The sequence below is a fragment of the Rhinolophus hipposideros genome (assembly GCF_964194185.1).
Source record: "Rhinolophus hipposideros genome assembly, chromosome: 12".
NCBI classification, from domain to species: Eukaryota; Metazoa; Chordata; class Mammalia; order Chiroptera; family Rhinolophidae; genus Rhinolophus; species Rhinolophus hipposideros.
Window position 1 is genome coordinate 73971563 of NC_138058.1, and position 5704 is coordinate 73977266.

Consider the following 5704-nt stretch of genomic DNA (forward strand, 5'->3'; position numbering starts at 1 on the left):
TTCCTATTATGTTGATTTCATTTCCTTTCTTTTTATCCACATGAATAGTTCACTTAGAAGCACAATTTATTTAAACAAGTGTTCAAAAACCAACCTCTTTTTTCAAACTAAAAGTTATGTTTTCATTTTATTATTTCTTAATTATTACATATATATTTGTGAATTCTCCCTTTCTGCTTTCTTTACCCCTAGGAGCAGAATGGCTAGAATAGTTTCATTTTTTTCCTATTTGAAAGTATAAGTGCTGAAGACTATGGCCTTTTAGATGGATAAAGCTGTGTTCATTCATTCATTCAAATACCTCTTTGAAGTGTTTCTCCAGCTCCCAGCTTCTCTTTCTCTTGAAACCATGGCCAAGTTTATTTAATCTAAACATCCACCCAAGTTGAGACCATCTGATTCCCTGTGCAGGTAATTTGAAAATGGAGCTCGAAAATCTGACAGAGAGTTTTCCTTTTCTGAATGAAGATACTGTATTTTCAGTTTTCCACACCTACTTAACATTGGCTGAGCTCAGATACTGCAGTGTCATGGCTTTTGTGGTCTCCTTGTAGGGAGAAGTTTAGTGAAAGTGGAGAGGAAAGCTTAAGAACAGATGTGATGGGGCCGTGGAAAAAGCAGCAAGAAAGGTTCACGGCGGAATGCAAGACTGTCCCAAAGAATAAAAAGGACTTCATTTCCTTTTTTTTTTTTTCCCGTATGTACCCTACTTGTGAAAACATCTCCTGTGCACATTAAATGCCCAAAAGTCAAATTTGTCATAGAGAATCACAATGATCCTGTTCTGGAAGGGCTGAAACCTCTTAACCTCTGAATTATTCCTTGTCTGTTAACGGATACTTTAACCATGTATCTATGATAGTTCATGTTGGTCAAAAGTATAAAAACGTCCAAGAGTCTATCTGCAGAGTCACGATGTATTTTCATTTGTAAGTTTAATTGTTATCTGGAAATGTTATATGTTACAGAAAAGCAAAGCGTTTTGTCAATTGCGTTACAATCAGATCGATGACCATGTCATTTTAAGTCTTCTCATTGACAGGTGGTCATTCATTTACTCCGACGCTTTTGCGTCATCTCTGGAAAGATCCATGGCGCAAACTCTGGCCTATTTTAGGACACAGGTTTCTAAGAGGGCATTTTTGAATCATGCCCTTAAACTGGGTGAGGGTTTGTAGAAACCTAAGAAATAAGTGGGTTAAACTTGTTTTTCCTCTTGCAGCAGTTTGGAAAATTATACCTTAGTGAGAGGTATTGAAACATTTACATTTTTCTCCCTACCTGATGCCTCCAGGAATTTGGAGGCTCTGAATGAGTAAGTATTGTTATTTTTATGGCAATATGGTTGTTTGCATAAATTTGAGAGGAATCTGTTGTCTTTATAATAGGACAAAACTGGAAACTCTTCACAAGGCTTTGATTGGAATGTCATGTTTGGGAGACATGCACAGACTCTGGCTATCATCAGAAAGCTTCAGGAATTAAGACGGACTTTGGAAGCCAATAAAAGAGCCTTGGAAAAACAGCCTGGTACCTTACTTACATGGTTCATAGCAATCTTTCCAGGTAAGGAATGAAGGTTGCTTTCCTGAGAGATGGCAAAGGAAGACCCTCAAGATATTTCGGGGGACCTGGAGAACCTGAGGAGTTCACTTAAATCTATAGGTTTTGTAGGCCAAGACTGATGGCAAGGATGTAGCTTGGCTTCTTAGCCCCAAGAAGCTAATTGAAGTTCTATCTGGTGAGTCCTTATGAAATTCCAACAAAGCAGATGTAAAGAAACCTACCTGTATGATCAATTGCTGTTCTTGCTGTACTATGCAAAAACAGGTCAAATTTATTGAAACTAGACTTAGTTTCAATGCAATGAATTAGTCTTAATTTGGCTCTCTGTGATGCAAATGAGGGTGATTGTAGAGAGAAAAATTGTTTCAAAGAAACCATAATGTGCAATTGTGGATATCAGATTCCATTTGGTTAATTGTGTTTAAAGTTTTATTTTTCTTGTGGACTGAACTGGATCCTGGTTTTTTTCTAGTGAAAGTGTTTGGCTGCAACCCTTTGAACTAGTGTTTCATTTTTCTTCCATCCTTTGCCTTGGAATTGTTAAGAACCCTAGTTGCTTTTTTCCCCTGAGCCTTGCAATTGCAAAGGACAGCTGGAGGACACAATGTAAACTTCAGAGAAATCATCACAACAGCTCATGCTCAGATGACCTCAGGGACTGATGCTGTGTGAGCCACGTACAGAGTTTGCCTGAGCCCCTGACAACATCATCAGAGATGCTGGACTGCACTGCAGACCAGGAGAATCTGTGGGTTTGTCACTGCCTGCCTTCATTACCTTTTATTCTTTGTCTCATATTAGGGACAGGTATCCTGACCTACTGCTGCTTCTGAAGACACTCTGGGGCCTTGTTGCTATGGCCTCTGCTTATACATTGAACACCCAGAAAGTCTCTAAGGATAAGGCACCATCAAGAAAGAGGTGGGCATGAGATATCGTAAGAACTGGATAAGAGGGACAAAATGGGCAAATAACTCCTTCTTACAAGTTAATCCTCCCTCTTGATTGAACCTGGACCATATTTCCCTCAATATTGGAGGAGGAACCAAAAAGTGGAGAATTGTAACAGAGTGAAATTCTCTCTCCCCCTTCTTTCTCTCTCTCTCTCTCTCTCTCTCTCTCTCTCTCTCTCTCTCTCTCTCTCTCTTTCTCTCTCTCTCTCTCTCTCTCTCTCTCTCTCTCTCCCTGATACTATCACAGATTCTAGCCTGCATTTCTCCAATGGCCTTCAGGCTAATAACTGCTGCTATAGATATTCTGATTGGCTGGAGTAATTCTGCTTGAGGCTGGAGTGTTTTGCAAAAACAGATCCTGTGGGAGGGTGCCTCTCCAGAAGTGGGGAAATATGTACAAAAAAGGACTCTCAAAGGATTGCCTGTCCCTCAGGACCTGACTCAGGCCAGCTGGAGTCAGTGGATCAACTGACCTGGAACAAAGAGATCCAGAGATTTCCTGCTCTTCCTCCCATCCCAGATGGTTGGGGTACCTGGCTCCCTACATCCTCACCACCTCTGCCTCACCCCTTCCCCCTTCCCTTCACATAAAAGACACTTGAATTTGAGGCACGTTTTAAAAAACAATTTAAATATAGATAACATACGATATATTAGTTTCAGGGGTACAGCATAGTTAGTCAACATTTATATTCCTAAAGAAGAGATCATCATGGTACGTACAGCAACCACCCTACACCGTACCACGCTATCACAGTACTATTTGTTTTATACCTGGATATTTGGACTTCTTAGTCCCCTCCCCCCATTTTTAATTTTCTCCCCCCATTTTTAATTTTTTCAATCACAGTTGACATTTGCCATTATTTTATATTAATTTCAGGTGTACAGCATAGTGGTTAGACATTTATATGATTTAGGAAGTGATCCCCCTGACTAGTCTAGTACCCACCTGGCACTATACATAGTTATTACCATGTCATTGAGTATATTCCCAATGCTTTACTTTACATCCCCATGACTATTTTGTAATTACCAATTTGTACTTCTTAGTCCCTTAACTTTTTTCACCCTGCCTCCCAACCCCATCCCACTTACCACCCAAAAAATCTAGTAGCCATCTGGCACCATACATAGTTATTACAATATTATTCACTATATTTCTTATGCTATACCCAACATCCCCATAACTACTTTGTAACAACCAATTTGTACTTCTTAATCCCTTCCGCTTTTTCACCCACCCCGTCAACACCCCTCGCATCGGGCAACCATCAAAATGTTCTCTGTATCTATGAGTTTGTTTCTGTTTTGTTTATTTTGTTCTTTAGATTCCACATATAAGTTAAATCACATTGCATCTGTCCTTCTCTGTCTTACACCCCACTCAGCACAATACCCTCCAGGTCCATCCATGCTGCAGCAGATGGCAGGAACCCATTCCTTTCCTGGCTGAGCAATATCATTGTATACTATGGTATTGCATAATGTACCACCTCCTCTTTATCCATTCATCCATCGATGGACACCCAGGCTGCCTCCACATCTTGGCCATTGTAAACAATGCTGCAGTGAACATATGGGTGCACAGGTCCCCTCAAAGTAGCGTTTGGGTTACTTTGGATAAATACCCAGAAGTGGGATTACTGGGTCCTTCTTTGTCTCTTGTTATAGCCTTTGTTTTAAAAATCTATTTTGTCTATATAAGTACTGCTACTCCAGCTTTTTCTTTTTCTTTTCCATTTTCATGAAATATCTTTTTCCATCCTTCACTTTCAGTCTGTGTGTCTTTCAATTTGAAGTGAGAATATGAAAGCATTTTGTTTTCTTATCCATTCAACCACTGTGTGTTCTTGATTGGAGCATTAAATCCATTTAATTGAAGGTAATTATTGATAGATACGTAGCTATTGCCATTTTATTATTCATAATTTTGATTTTTTTTTTTTTTTTAGTCCTAAAGAAGTCTCTCTCAGATTCCTTGTAATACTAGTTTAATGGTGATGAACTCCGTCAGCTGTTTCTTGTCTGGGAAACTCTTATCTGTCCTTCGATTTTAAATGATAGCCTTTAAATGAGTACCGTTGGTTGTAGGTCCTTACTTTTCATCACATTGAATATTTCATGCCAATACCTTCTGGTCTGCAAAGTTTCTATAGAGAAATCAGCTGACATTCTTATGGGGCTCCCTTATAAGTTACTAGTTGCCTTTCTCTTGCTGCTTTTAGGATTCTCTCTGTGTTTAACCTTTGCTGTTTTAATTATAATGTGTCTTGCTGTCTCCCTGACAGGTTTATCTTGTTTGGGACTCTCTGTGTTTCCCGGGCTTGTACATCTGTTTTCTTTGCCAGGTTAGGAAAGTTTTCAGTTATTACTTCTTCAAATAGATTGTCAATCCCTTGCTTTCTCTCTGCTCTTTCTGGTACCCCTATGATGTGAACGCTATTACGCTCATGTTGTCCCAGAGGTCTCTTAAATTATCCTCACTTTTTTGGATTCTTTTTTCTTTTTGCTGTTCTGATTGGGTGTTTTCTGCTAACTTGCCTTACGAATTGCTGATTCAGTTCTCTGCTTCATGTAGTCTGCTGGTAATTCCTTCTAGTGCATTATTCATTTCAGTTATTGTATTCTTTACTTCTAAATTATTCTTTTTTTATGGTTTCTATGTCCTTTTTTATGTTTGCTAACATGTTTCCCTGAAAGTAAGACCTAACCGGAAAATAAGCCCTAGCAGATTTTTCAGAATGACATCCCCTGAACATAAGCCCTAATGTGTCTTTTGGAGCACAACTTAATATGAGACCCGGTCTTATTTTCAGGGAAACACAGTATCTCTTCATTGAAGTTCTCACTAGGTTCCTTGAGCATCCCAATAACCATTGTTTTGAACTCTGTCTCTTGTAGGTTGCTTGACTCCATTTCATTTAGTTCTTTTCCTGGAGTTTTCTCCTGTTCTTTTATTTGAGAAGTATTTGTTTCCTCATTTTGGCTGCTTCTCTGAATTTGTTTTTATGTATTAGGTAGATCTGCTGTACCTCCCTATCTTGGCCAGGTGGCTTTATGCAGTCGGTGTCCTGTGGGTCCGTAGCACAGTCTCCCTGATCACCTGAGCCGGGTGCTTTAGGTGTGTCCCTTGTGTGGGTTGTGAGTGCCCTCCTGTTGTAGTTGAGCCCTGGTTGCTGTTG